Below are 15258 nucleotides of genomic sequence, written 5' to 3'. Positions count from 1 at the left end.
TTAAAAGTGTTTGAGAAAACACTTTTAATAGAGAGCAGCACACTTAGATCGGTCTCAAGTCCTTAGGCTCCTTAGGGTTTCTTCTTTTGGGTATGGGTTGTATCCTGTAGTGATTCCACATTGTCGGGATTGATCCGGAATTTAATATGCGATTAAATATTGACAGAAGGGGCTCCACAATGAAGGGACTACGCACTTTAGCCATGAATGGAGGGAAGCCGTCGGGACCAATTGTAGTTTTATTGGGAAGTCTACTGATGGTATTAAAAGGTGTTGCTTTGTTAGAGATATAGTTGAAAGGGGCTGTCTGGAGTGCATGACGAAATCGCTTAGGTCTGGGGGTTTTGGGTCTGATTGTACCTTATGCAAAGTCAAAGATGCCCATTTCTGAAATACCTTCTCTTCCACGTGGAAATCTTTGTTGCATTTGGATGTGATATTCTGTTTTGAGTGATTTATTCTGTTGAGTGCCGGATTGCTTTTCGTTCACATTTGAGGAAGGTTGCCCGCTCTTTCTTGTACATCTCGTAATCAACTGAGTTAAGGCGCTTTTTCCATATTCTGAAAGCTTTTTTTTTCCTCTTGAATGCTTCTCGGACTTCAGCATTGAACCATGTGTTAAATCTATCAGAGAATTTTAATTGCTGGGAAGCTCCTTGGGAGGCAATTTCAAGCAGCTGGTTAGCCAGGTTAGACATAGCAATGTATATTGATTCTTGCTGTAGCTCCTTCCAGTTTATTTCTGTGAGACGTGCAAGGATGATCTCTGGGTTTAAAGATTTGATGGAGAATACTGTTTTGTTCATCACCTCATTCCCGAAAGCTTCACCAGCATTTGAGTTTTTAGTAACGTTGAACTGAAACGTGATGGGAGAGTGATTAGAAGGGAAGCTGTGGTGTTCAGTGGTCAGACCAAGGTTAGGGAGATTGTGGAATAATAGATCCAGCATCTGGTTTCCCCTGGTAGAAGGGATAGTTTGGTAAACTAAGCCAAATATGCCAATGACTGATATGAGATCCTCATCATGTCTAAGCGTAGACATGTTGAAATCGCCTATAATGAAGGTAGGGATATTGGAGACTAGCTTGGCTGCAATCCATGCTATCAGTTCATTTCGTGAATCTTCTGTGTGGTCAGGGGGTAGATATACAAGACAAATTTGTAGTTGTATGGCATCCTTTCTTAATGTGGCACATAAGGCTTCGAATTTATCTGATTTGGTCACCAGAAATCTGGACTGCTTGAAACTGGATGAGTACAGTAACGCAACACCTCCACCGCGTCTGCTCTCCCTGGAATTATGGAGGCTGACCTATGACATCCAGTTGCCTTCCGTGAGATAACCAGGCTTCGGTCAAGCAGATAAACTGATATTCAGCTAGTAACATGATGGTTTGTAGAGGGTGTAGTTTATTGCTGATACTGCGTCCATTTTGGTAGAAGCATTTAAGGGGAATTATTGAGACAGGTTGGCATGAGGCTGACGTTGGTTGCTGTCCCTGTGTTATTATCGATCTCATGCGGTACGATGTGGAAGACTTTCGTTCTTTGTACATTTTTATTGGAGTTCCTGGAGGCCACGTGCTGGTATCCGGCACTTTTATTTCATCATGTTTGTCGCAAGTAATTTTGAATGAGGTATAGAAGCGATATCTTATTTTCACAGGTCTCACAGCCACCTTGATCCCTATTTGTTCCTCCAAGAATTTAGATATATTTGCACCGGTTTTGGAATGTCCAAGTCTCGATACGAAGATTTTTGATTTTGTTGGGATGGATGTTATATTGCATATTTTCTCCAATACGTTGGATTTGTTGACTGGTTGGGGCATACTGGTGTGCCCCAACAAAGGTTACTCAGAGGGCCAGTCCCACTTTCTTGAGTGGGACTGGCCCTCTGGGTAACCATTCTGTTTACAGAACTATCTTGTTGAGAAGTTGGATCATTGGCCGTTAATGTCACTTCCAAAGGGGAATTAGGTCGCAATCGTTTGAAGGATGTCTACTGGGAGACAATATGGGTATAACTGGGTTTTTCATTGGTGTCACCACTTGGAGACAGTGTCGTCATCTGTAGGGGAATGATTTGTACCTACTGATCGGTAGTTTCCGGTGTGGTGCTTCCGCTAGGGTGTGGTAGGATAGCTTGTTTTCACCGTGCAGATGATATAGTTTCAGTTGATGTGCAGGGTATCTCATTACGTAGGGAAGGTGCCCTTAATCCCTCATTGTCGGGTATTTCCTTGCATGAAACATACGAAAAATTTCGTCTCCGTTCCTTATTCATCGTTTTTAGGTCAATTTTGAGGCACGACCCACAAAACGTAGGGCAGCAAGTAACACAGATAATGCATAGATCAGTGGTTAATTTGCATAATTTACATTCGGCTGTGGTGAAGACTTCATTCAACTCAGTCATGTTTGGATGTCTGATGGAAAAAGTGCTTATATTTGAAGGTTTAAGAGGCTAAATTGATGGTATTTAGTTCGGCGAGCTTGTCACCGACCTTAGGAATGCAGTTAATCTGTTTGCGGGGGACGTGAATCTCCAGGGGTTAGTGATTGACGTGTATCACTATGGAAACTGAGTTTCCATAGGTACATACCTATACCTATACCTATGGAAACTGACCTTGATCTGTAGCTGGCAGCGGTCAGCGATAACACAGCTTGTTAGTGTCCGCTTATGAGATTCTGCGATATGAAAAAAGAACTGCAAATAATAAATAGCTGGGAGCCTTGGTCGCCTTAAAGTTGGTGCGTTCCTCTTCAGAGTCGCTTGAGGAGCATAACAACGCTAAAATCACAGTATAAACAAAACTATATTAATATTCACGATTACTGAGAGCAACACGCATACACGTGACTGTACCGTCCGGCCCTATCTATTCCACTCTGTTCAGCAACCAACCTGGTCAATCATGGAGGAACAGGGAAGAACATGAAATTGTTTACAACTGTAAGTTTTGTTTCAAGGACAAAAATCATTTTACTGGAAGAGAACGATCAATGCACACAACTCAGCGTTTTTTTAAACGCAAAAAAAACTGAATTACCAGGAGTGGGGTTCGAACCCACGCTCTCATACGAGAACCAGATCTTAAGTCTGGCGCCTTAACCACTCGGCCATCCTGGTGGCTTGCTGCTTTTGTTCATTTCCTTCTTTTAGCTTAAAAGATTACGCTTGTGCATACATCTACTCTGATACTTCTTGCCAAAGAGACTTCCTAATCTGAAATCTACTTCTTTTAACTCCTCTGTCTTCAAATCTCTCTGTCGACCAATCTCTTCTTCTCCCAATCCTCAATCGTTCTCCCAAAACCGCTAATCACTTGGAATTCTTTCACTTCCTTTCTTTGAAACTTAAATTTCTCCAGTCCAACTTTCCTAACAGTCATCCCATTTTCCTTCTTGATTTTAATATTTGCAACTCCAGCTGGCTCCAGTTTTCCAGTTCACAGACCCAGCCGGAGTTGGAAGCTACCGCACACCCAACCTTGTTGGCTTTCTCACCAACAACCCTTCCAACACAGAACACAAGTTGGTGATGGTCTGTTCTGAAACTTTTATCTCATGGTCATTCTCAGGCTCCGGTCTTTGAACATTACAAGAACGCGAAATGGAATGATTCGCGAGATTTCCATTCTTCTTAGTATTGATATTGATATTATGAGTGACAAATGATGCAAGAACGCAAGCTTATAAAGCACCATTTAAAAAACGCCCCATATCACCTGTCCATTCCCTCCGATAGATTGTCCAGTTCGTCCTTGAATTTCTTCAAACCATCCATTTCCCCACAATAGATAGAAGGAAAGAAAACATCTGTGCATCTATCATGCAACCATACGTCCTCAATTTGAATTTATGCAACCCATGCGGGGGACATGTGATTTGTCTTAGGTAGGGGGGCCTCTAAACGTTAGTTGAAAACGTGCATTGTGATGACATATAACTCTGTACGAAAGGCCAGAAATGAGTGTATAGTGCAATGTTTGTGCAGGGCGTTGTTGTGTTATTTAGTTGTTTCTGGTCACTTTGCTGGTGGGATCACCAGAAACGCTGCTTCCCAGTACCAGTGCCCGCCATGAGGAGACGGGCCACAACTATGTGCAGTATTGTCCTAAAAATAATATAGGAAGAAAGAGATCCCGTACTCATAGGCATACAAGAGGCCAAACCTTTAAGTGCCCGTAAACCCATACCCACGGGTTGCTGAGTGGCTACCCACGCCACTCAGCAACCCAGCCCCAAAGTGATGGAAAAAAAACAATAAAACATAAAAATGATTTTTGAAAAAGTAATTTCCAGACGCTGCAATCTGCAGAACAGAACCCTTTCTTGGTAGGACTACCCTTTTGTTCCTTTCACCAATCTGGTTACTTTCCTCTGCGCCCTTTTCAGCAGTTCTACATCCTATCCTGACATGGGGCATCCAGAGCAGTATGTACTACTCAAGATGCAGCCGAATAATGGCCTTGTACAAAGGGATAATCACCTCCTCAGCCCTGCTGGCAAAATTTCTGAATATTACTGACAAAATCCCATGAGCAGTCCTGGCAGCCTGTCTGCACTGATCACAGAACTTTACATCGGACAGCAAAATTTCCCCCGAGTTAAATTGCCATTTCTCAACCCATCTGCCTAACTGTTCTAGATCCTGTTACAGCAGCATACCGCATTACTTTCGTTTACCACCCTGCCAGCCTTCGTATGATCTCTAAACTTGGACATTAAGTCTGATGTACCATCATCAATATCATTAATAAAAACAGAAAACAACAATGGACCCAACACCGAACCCTGGGGGACTCCACTAATAACATTAGTTCATGAAGAGCAGTCTCCATTGATTACCACTCTCTGTCTTCTCCCAATCAACCATCCCTTTATCCGTAACAGTAACTTGCGCTTACTACCACATTGCTCCAATTTGTATTCTGTATTCTTTATGCAACAGGACAAAAGCTTTCCAAAATTCCAAATATTTGAGATAAAAATTATTTTTTGCAACCAATTCCTTTGCGACTACGTCTTGGTATCCAATCAGTTTGGCTAGTCAAAGCCGCGCCTTATCAAATCTATTTTATTACTGCAGTATAATTGCATTCCTGTCCAGAATTCCTGTCCTGCATTACTTCTTTAACCAGTGACTAGATTATTTTCTCTGGAGCAGAGGTTAAGCTAACAGATCTGTAATTACTCGTGTCACCCTTTGATCTCCCTTTGTAAATTGTGGATACATTCGCACACCTACAGTCCATAGAAACCTCCCAGAAATCCAAGAACGCTCTTATAGTTATGGCTGAAGGGTTGCTTACCTCCTTTGCTGCCTCCCTCACTATGATTGGATAGATCCCATCCGCCTGAAGTGCCTTTTTATGTTTAACTTCAACAATTTTCCCTCCACTTTTCTCTCAGTTATTACAAAATCATTTAACTCCTCGTTGCAACTCATGCGGTAAGAGTTTGATAAACTTCTGGCCTCCATTTCACTACAGCATTCCTCATTTGTGGATGTAGATGCAAAATATTCATTTAGTATGTCAGCAACCTGAGCGGGGTCATCAACAACTAACCCATAGGCATCAAGTTGCCCAATGCGATTCACCCTCTTCCTTCCACTGTTAATATAAGCATAGATGTCTTTGCTGCTTGTCTTTGCATTCTTTGCAAAAAAGGCATCAAAGACTATTGCAATTCATTTGCCCCAAATCCCATCTGCGTTTAAAATACTTACACCCCGCTCAAAGGGGCATATCTTACACCAAAGTCTATTGCAAATATGAAAATTGGTAGTAATTTAAAATAATCCAAGACATTGTTGTCTCTTAGACTGCTTGCGGTCTTTCGCTTACCTCTTGAGTCATTGCAGCACCAACTCTCTTCTCCTTGTCTTTGGAATAATCTCGACACCTTGTCTGGAAAGGGGAAGGGAGCAAATTTGTCGTAGTCTGGAAGAAACAAAGTTTATTAAATACCGATTAACTGAATTCTCAATAATTCAGATCAATAGATTTAGCAAGCATTTCACTTAAAGATCGCACACGATATTAAAAGCTTAATTTATCACCAGGTCATGGACCTTTGACCATTCTCACCTTTGCAACGCCATATTTGTAGAAAAGACCAGGCGTAAGAGAAATGGAGTCGGATTTCGGACTAATGATGGTACTCCTAGAATGGATGGTCATTTTGGCTCGATACAGATCATCTCTTGGCAGGTAGTTAGAAGTATCGAGGTCCAGGCACATCAGGAACTCTACAACGGAAATAAAATGGTGATGTTTAAGACATCGCCTTGAGACTGAAAGTTCGTAAGAAAGGAAATCAACTCACCCGAAGACCTGCCTGTGATGGGATTGAAAACGGTTGCATTTCCAAAGTCTGGACCTTTTCCCCATTGGGCATTGAACGTATAGCAGTTGGCATAGTCATAATCGTAGAAGAGAGTCAAGCTACAGGACACAAACGCAAAAAGATAATGTTTGAATTTAATTATAGAAATGCAACTTAATTATTATATCAAAAAGCAGTACCTCGCTGCCCGGCAACCCAAAGGTCGCGGGTTCGATTCCCGCCTCGGGCTTGGATCAAAGTACTGCAAAAACCTTGGGAGGTGCAATATGGCCACAGAAGCCGATGCGCCAACAACTACCAAATCAAAATCAAGCAGTACCTCGGAGGGCCCTCCCCCGTTATATCTCTTTTAATGAATACTCACCTACTCCGGCAGTTGAACCCTTCGTATTCGCAGTACAAGACAAATTTCTCCTTCGTATATCCTAGCTGTAGTCTTATAGAGAGGTTATAACTATCGTATTTCATTTGAAGTCTTTTTTCGTATTCCTAAATGAAAGAAATTTCGTGTTTTATGCACGGCGTTACCAAAATATTAGGAACGATTGTGCTGCTTAGTTATATACATCAATAACCATTCAATCAGAATTCGTCGAATATTTTCTGTTAGCTTCACTATTTAATAATATAATCAGACACGACTTACTTTGGGATTTTCCTTTTTCTTCATCTGGCATACATCCCTGTCGAATCTACACCATTCTTTAAACCGAGCCCTAAACGGAGAAAGTTTTTTAGAAATAGCAGACAATCATTTGGAAGTCCACAAAGAATGGTGAACACATACTTGAGTATTGAGAAAACATTGGTGTTCGCAGCCGAATGACTCACCTGTTTCCACTACAAACTGTGACAGCGGGGAACTCTAGAGAGGGGGTGTTAATCACCGAAATTTCTACGATGGTAGGGCGAGCCCAGTAGATATCCATGAACATTAGACTCTGAATAACGCAACCCCCAAAGAATAACAACATCCCCATCAATTTTGCACATTTCGTTAGCTTGCTTTGATTTTCTTGTCTTGAAGTTGGCGAGTTTTCTGCATTCATGTCGACCAAGAAGTAAATTCCAGTTAGCCGATGTGGTTAAGCACATTGAAACACCAAAATCGGCCATTTCTTTTAAAGGAGTTTAAGTACACGCCGATAGAGAGCAGCACCTTGCTAGTAATGTCATCGTTTTTTTTACGTTGACGTCCTTCAAGTGGACCGAATACAAGTTCAATCATCTGTGTTCTTCTTTCAAGACTTCTGCATACAGCAGCCACTTGGCCCCCAACTCTCCACCACAAAAAGCGTGCCTACCATCAACTGTTCCCTCTCAGTGCAAAACCAATCAATACTGGGAGAAGTCAGTACCACACTAATAACTCAGCCAATTACGGAGATCGAAATCGTGCCACAAAAAGTCTAATGGCTGAAGTGAGTGTCACAACGACACCGATGTTACACTCCCACCGGTTAAAGATCTCCAGTGAGCAGATGTGACAGACAGGAAGATGAGTAAGCGTTATTTACAATGCAGGAATCATAGGAAATGACGATCGAAACTAGTACCACGCCTTCCACGCTGTGCACACAAATGAACCCTTTAAAGTGCTGTTTACACAAAAACACCCATCGGAAACGAAGATAATCCCTTGGCTTCTGGGAAACTAAGTGCATCAAAGGGGCGGGCAAGGAGATTCCAAAGGAGAGTTCGTTAAAGGAAGGAGTTTCTAAAAGGGAAAGACGAAACACGTATCGGAGAAAAACAAGAACGGGTTGCAGATGACATTTTAATGTGGTGTTGGGCCTCCCTTTGACTTGTAATATAGCGGATAATCTGCACGTAACCTTAATTCAGTTGGGCACAAGTACACCGGCTAGTCATTTTATTAGTGCGCCTATTAAATTGTGAGCTGGTCCTGCTGTAGTCCTTAGAACAGCCTAGATTCGTCGTGGCATGGATTCAACGAATAGTGTCAGAAGGGAGTTCGTCCACACTCGATTATCCAGACAGATAATTTATTCGAATAATCTACACCACGCTCACGGAAGATACACCCCATATGATCGACACTTAGGTTCTTCCCTAATATTTTCTCTTTGTTCCCTCAAGTTCTCATCTCTCCCAGTAGCGTACATAACTCCCTCATTTTTTTTACAGATCCCTTAAAAGGGTCTTAAAAACTTCAGTTAGGTCCCTCTCTCAACAAACATATGCCAACATTTTTAATATAGACATCGATTAGTATCGTGGACCAATCTGGTTTCCTTTTCTTCTTCTTTGAACTAACTTTTGCTAACTCCCGATCCGACGAAGGATCAACAAAGGGGCTTTTCTAGTATACAGGGTTTGCACTGTCCACCACGAGCCTTATCTACTCAGATGCAGTAACATTTCTAATAGAATCTTCTACAATATCGGTGTATCACTTAATTAGTATTTCAAATAAATATTGTTTTTATTAAACTCATCTGCTGCACTTTGATTCTTCCACTTCGATGGCCTGTCTGATCAGCGCTCTTCTTTTATACATTCCCGTAAGATTATAACACCTTATCCGCATTCTTAACCCTCGTGGTAGTACAATTGGTAGGATCGCCGTCCTCCTTCACAGCGGGTGGAAAAGACCTGAGTTCGAGTCCCATTGATGAAGGGAGTAGTTTTTATGGGCTTTTTCCAAAACGTGTCCAAGTTAGTCGGTCTCAGGCGAGGATGGCAGAGTTTTGTTCTCCAGGGAACTCGGTTTTTCATCCATTCAACAGATAATCGACCAGAATACACCTACTTTATGGACAAAATGCAAGGAGCAATTATGGCCTTAGTCACTGATGATCCTAACACACAACAACAACTTCTTAGGACTATGTTGCAATGCTAGGAAACTCAGAATATCGAGTTGGTAACTGCTATAACTGCTATTCTGTTTTAGGTAACTGCATATAATCATCCGTTGAAGTCCATTAGAATCTTGCGCAGCATATTGGAGAAATATTCGTCTGTCACCTTTCGATCTGTGCGAAGGTATTACAAGAGCTTTGTGTTTGGTTTATACATAGGGGGTAGCAACGTCCCACTCTTAATTACCTCAACAAGTGTGTCCCACTTCGATTGTCGATTCGATTCCAGGAAACGAGGAAATGCGACTCAGAAGTTACACCGTTCGAGCAATCGAATTAATTAATGTTAATCGAATTAATCGAGGTTACGCAGGCGAAGGCAGATTACGAGAAATCCTTGGCAAAAGATGCTAAGAAAAACAGCAAGGATTTCTTTACTTATATAAATTCTAAAAGGAAGGGGATGAATCTGATTGGTCCACTTGACATCGATGGTTCGACTGTTGATGATCCTGCTCAGGTAGCGAACAAACTGAATGAGTATTTTGCATCTACATTCACACGTGAAGAATTATTAAGGTTTGAAAATGGCAGAAGGTTATCAAATTGTAGCAGGGTGCTTAATGATTTTGTAATAACTGAGAGCAAAGTGGAGAAGAAATTGTTGAAGTTAAACGTAAGAAAAGCACCTGGGGTGAATGGGATCTATCCAGTTATATTAAAGGAGGCGGCAAAGCAACTAAGCAAACCCTTAACCATAATTATGAGAGCATCCTTGGACTCAGGGGAGGTTCCCACGGACTGGAGATTGCAAATGTATCCCCAATTCACAAAGGGGGATCGAAGGGTGACACGAGTAATTACAGACCAGTTAGTTTAACTTCTGTTCCGGGTAAAATAATGGAGTCACTGGTTAAAGATGCATTTCTGGATCATTTAGACAAGACTGCAGCAATAATTCAGACACAGCATGGATTTGTTAAGGGAAAGTCTTGTCTGACAAATTTGATATGATATTATGATGTGGTTACAAAGGAACTGGATGCAAAAAATAATTTTGATATCATATATTTGGATTTCAGGAAAGCTTTTGACACTGTTGCGCATGGAAAACTATTGCTCAAATTGGAGCAGAATGGTATTAAGGGTAAGTTGCTACAATGGATAAAAGGATGGTTGAGTGGGAGAAGACAGAGGGTAGTAATCAATGGGTGCTGCTCTTCGTTGACTAATGTTATTAGCGGAGTCCCACAGGGTTCGGTGTTAGGTCCTCTGTTGTTTTGTATATTTATCAATGATATCGATGAAGGTATATCAGGCTTAATGTCGAAGTTTGCAGATGATACAAAGGTTGGCAGGGTTTTTAATGACAGAAATGGTAGTGTGCTACTGCAACAGAATCTAGTAAGGTTAGACAGATGGGCTGAGAATTCGTAGCTGAAGTTCAACGTTGACAGATGCAAAGTACTGCATATGGGTAGAAGTAACCCCAGAGAAACGTACCAACTGGGTGGTACTACACTTAAGGTGGTAGAAAATGAAAAAGACCTGGGAGTAATTGTGCAGGTAGATATGAAGTGCTCTGAGCAATGCAGACAGGCTGCCAGTGCAGGTCATGGGGTTTTGTCAATGATATATAGGAATTTTGCTAGCAGGGAAAAGGAGGTGATTGTCCCTCTGTATAAGGCAATGGTCAGGCCACGCCTTGAGTACTGCGTACAGGTCTGGAGGCCTCATTTTAGGAAGGGTGTAGATTTACTTGAGCTTGTACAGAGAAGGGCAACAAGATTGGTGAGGGGAATGAAGGGATCCTCTTACCAAGAGAGGCTTAGGTTCAGCAAATTGCAGTGGCTGGAGACTAGGCACCTGCGCGGTGAGCTGATTGAAGTGTATAAGGCCTTGGATGGGACAGATGTAGAATAGATGTGCGGAAATTTGTCTTTTGCCAGCGGGTAGTTAACTGCTGGAACAAACTTCCATCTGTCGTTGTGGAAGTTGATAGTTTGAATAAATTTAAGGAGCTACTGGACAGGCATTTGGAGGGAATGGTGTGATTTTTTTTTTTTTTTTTGGCTGATGCTGCATAAGCTCATATTGCTTTCTTGCTTTCTTGCTTTCTTGCATCACATTCCACTGCTACTACTACTACTACTACTACTATATTTTCGGAAGAGCAGGTGTCACTAGAAAAGACCCCTATTAACCATTTCTTATTTTATTAAATAGAATTAGCAACAAACGAAAAACATATAACTTGTCAAAACAAGTTATAACATGTATAAACGTGTTCTGTTTTTATAAGTGATCCCATGAACTCCAAAAATATCCATAACTCATCCATCTAACAAGTTTTTGTTATGCTGAACCTCGCAATCTTGATATACTAGCCACGTAAGAATGCAGGTCCTTTATTTGTCGGTTTGGTAATACCCAAAAGCAACTAAGGCTTTTGGGTATTTGGTAATTAAAACGAAAAAATCGAAAACTTACATTAGAAACTCGGGTTTTTCGTCAAGTAAACAGAAAATGGACCTCAGAACACACGCAATTTACAGAAAATATACACGGAGCAATATGGCCTTAGAACATAATTCTCCTAAATCCCTACTACAACAGCTAAAACACCATTGAAAACCAGGAACTGTGAGAAGACAGTGGAATGAAGTGTCTCAGACCTCAGTTCCAGAAACTGCTGTCCATCCGATCTATCTCGAAACGCTGGTTGTGATCCCATCCCATCGTTGATGGGATCACAACCAAAAAACCATTGAAGTGACTGTGTAATAGTTCATCATACACCGCATTATTTTTTAAGCAAGCGATTCTATACTCGGAGTAGTTACTTCATTAGGCACACCCCACCTAATATCCATCCAGTAGATCTCCCTTTAACCATCAGAACAGCCTGTATTCTCGAGTTATGGACTCAACCAGGAGTAGAAGCGTGACACACGGATGCTGGTCCATGTTGACTCAATAAGTTCTTATAGTTGTTGCAAATTGAAGGGTTGCGAATCTCTACTCCAAAGAGCTTCTTCCATCTTATCTCACAGGTTTTAAACTGGATTGAGACCCGATGACTTGGAAGGCCACCGCAATGGAATGAGTTCATTTCGTGTTCGTGTATCTAGTTAGTTCTGTACGTTTTTGTCTCTGTGACAGGCCACATTATGATGTTGAAAGAACTCATTCTAAGTTGGACGCACTGCAGCCATGAAGGTCGAGCCTGGTCAGAAACAATTTACAGATAACTTACAGCATTTAAATTTTTCTCCACTCGTATTAAGACACCCCATGCAGCACCACAAAAACCCATTGTTGACACAAGGATGGGTGTGGACTCACATCATATTCCGGTTCTGCCATCAGAGTGAAATAGTAGAAACCGAAATTTGTCAGACCAAACAACTCTATCCACTCCTCCACGTGTTGGAGGAGTGGATAAAGTGTTGATGTTACTTATCTCGCTGTAACACTGCCTTCTTGTTTTTTGGCTGAGAGGAGTGAAACCCGGTTTGATCATAACCTGCATTATCCGATCAATAAGGTATGATCATTTGATAGTCTAAAATGCCTGTTTGGTAAGAACTGTTGTATTGGGTTGTTAACTGACTTCAGTCTTTCTGTTATCCTGCACAGATCTTGTCAGTTTTGGCCTCTTGCATCAACTAGCTGTTCCAGACCACAAGACTGCTGTTGTCTGGGTGTTATTTGGTTACTAGACCAATCTCGATACACCAGAGACACAGCCGTACATCAAAACCCCAGCAGGTTTGCAGTTTCCAAAATACTCATATTCATGTCGAATACCATGCCTCGTTCTCACACATTCAATCTACATTCAATCTGCCTACGCTTTATATTTCATGGCAATTGATGCTGAAGGGGTGCTCCATTTCAAGAAATGGGCAGATTTATACCGAATGAATTGGCCACTCAGTGTATTTCTGTTAAATATTGTATTGTGTTATTTAGGTAAGAACCAAACCGATTATCGATTCTTAGGGTCGCGTGTAGTCAAAGGATTAGCCATCCTTGATGTCCGTGAGTATCGATTTCTGTCAAGCATTCTATTACTTTGGGAAGCAAACACAGGAAAGTACCAGGCAGTCCATTATCGAAAAATAATGGAAATGAGAGCAGTAAAGACTATCAAAATGCGTGTGGTAAAAGCTTGATGGATAACATTGATCCAACGTTTCATTTGTTGGATCTATATCGAGGTCCAGTCAATATTTACCCAAGTTATTTATCGCGATTAAAAGGGATCCATTTTTAACGACGACTTTTAAGTTGTACATTGTAATATACATTAAATATAAAAATCCAACTGAATTTATCGAATTTTATTTCTTATTTCTGAACGCTCACTGGCTAAAAAAATAGAAATTTTTACTTAATTTCTAGTATGGTCAACTTTTGCCCGAATTAAAGGCACAGGTTGACCCTTGACCATTCTTCCATCTGGATATTTGCCAGCTGCTGTACTGTAGTCGGTAGATAACTGCGAAGCCAAACTGTCCTCTCCAGACATTCTCAGTGGGATTCAAATCTGGCAAATTAGGCAGCCAGAGTAGAACTTGGGAATGTTCCTCGAACCATTCAGATTCAATTTTTGCTCGGCGATTTGTTACGATGTCGTCTTGGGTGAAGTTGGTCCAGTAGGTCAGAAGGCTGTTAACTGGAGGTAACATGGCCTTCTCAAGGTACTAACGGACGGTTAGCCTTCACTACAAGGTTCTTACGCATGGATCTGTTCGACAATGAGTGATAGGCAGGTCTTGGTCTGCTCACTACTTCGCAGTGATTACAAGATCTAGTTCTGGGCGGAAAATCGCTTCCTGATTTTAAACTCGCTCCAAAAAGGGACAATGGGGAAAAATTTTCCCTTTTGGCGAGAGTTTTAAATCGAGAAACGAAATTTTGCACATGAATAGATAGCAAAATTTAATTCACTCTGATGACTAACAGCCAATCCCTGTTAAGAAGTTGGAGGAGCTCGACCTCCCTAGCACTCATTATCGCAAAGATCCATGGGTAAGAACCTTGTACTGACGACTAATCCCATCGAACACAGCCTGTACTACACAACATACCACATGCCATTACGCCAAATCCAGCCACTTAAGCGGTGGACACAATATAGGGACGCATGGCTTCGTGAGATTCATGCTGCACCCTACTATTTGTGCAAAAAAGTGCAAATCGAGACTCATCAGACCACATATTCTCTTCCACTGTCCAGTCTTGGCGTTACACGACTACCAAATCCCAAATTCTTCGACTGCCGTCCATTAGATTGGAAATGGATGTTACTTTGCGTAAATTGAATTTTCCAGTCACCCTACATACTGAACCTTCATTTCTAACGACAATTCGCTTTAGATTCCTGTGGTCTCGTTCTCAATAACATCTTTTGAAAATTCACCTACTTCCCCATGTCCAGTCCATTAAGAAGTTCTAGAAAAGTGAAGAGTATTTATAGGATACCAAGGAGTATGAGATCATACCACACGGCAACTACATTTGCATACCGTACGCTTATCTGCTGACGCCAATCGCAGAATGCTTCTAATATTTTAGCCAGCGAGTGTATATACTTTAGCTGTGGGACATTATAAATCAAATTTCGAACTTCCATTTATGAATAAAGTGTGCTGGTTGACATTATACGAAAACGTTGCTAATCTATAATTGAAAATCGATAAATAAAATCTTTTTTCTGATTTAAAAACTGTGGTAGAAAATTTGCATATAATAAATATTGCAAATTTGAATTTTTATAATATTTTGAAGCATTTTCTTAAATAGGTTTTAAGATTTTTAAAGTTTCCTGAAGTCACTTTCGATGTCAGGGAAGTGGATTCAAAGCAAACATGATTACAGTGGAATGCAGCAAATACAACGCAAAACACACTGACACAAAAGAAATGAACTCAGTCTTGTAGCCTTTTTTTAAAAAAACTTTAATTGAAAAAATGGTTAGGAATGGTTTTGTAGAACAGAATATTCTGGAGATGTGATAAATTCAATCCATGAACTCAATATGTGCATCCCCATACTTTCCACTGA

At 41.1% G+C, this 15258-nt stretch overlaps 1 non-coding gene across 1 annotated transcript; it reads right to left on the bottom strand.

Annotated features, from left to right (window-relative positions):
• Positions 1-3054: 3054 nt before the first annotated feature.
• On the bottom strand, positions 3055-3137 carry TRNAL-UAA (transfer RNA leucine (anticodon UAA)). The gene has a single exon. It is a non-coding gene; the product is annotated as a tRNA-Leu (tRNA).
• Between the last annotated feature and the right edge of the window lie 12121 nt (positions 3138-15258).

The sequence above is a fragment of the Mastigoproctus giganteus genome, chromosome 8 (genome assembly GCF_048544385.1).
Source record: "Mastigoproctus giganteus isolate SK-2022 chromosome 8, ASM4854438v1, whole genome shotgun sequence".
In the NCBI taxonomy this organism is placed as follows: Eukaryota; Metazoa; Arthropoda; class Arachnida; order Uropygi; family Thelyphonidae; genus Mastigoproctus; species Mastigoproctus giganteus.
Note: the sequence above shows the minus strand (reverse complement) of the source record. Positions and strands in the feature narration are given on the sequence as shown.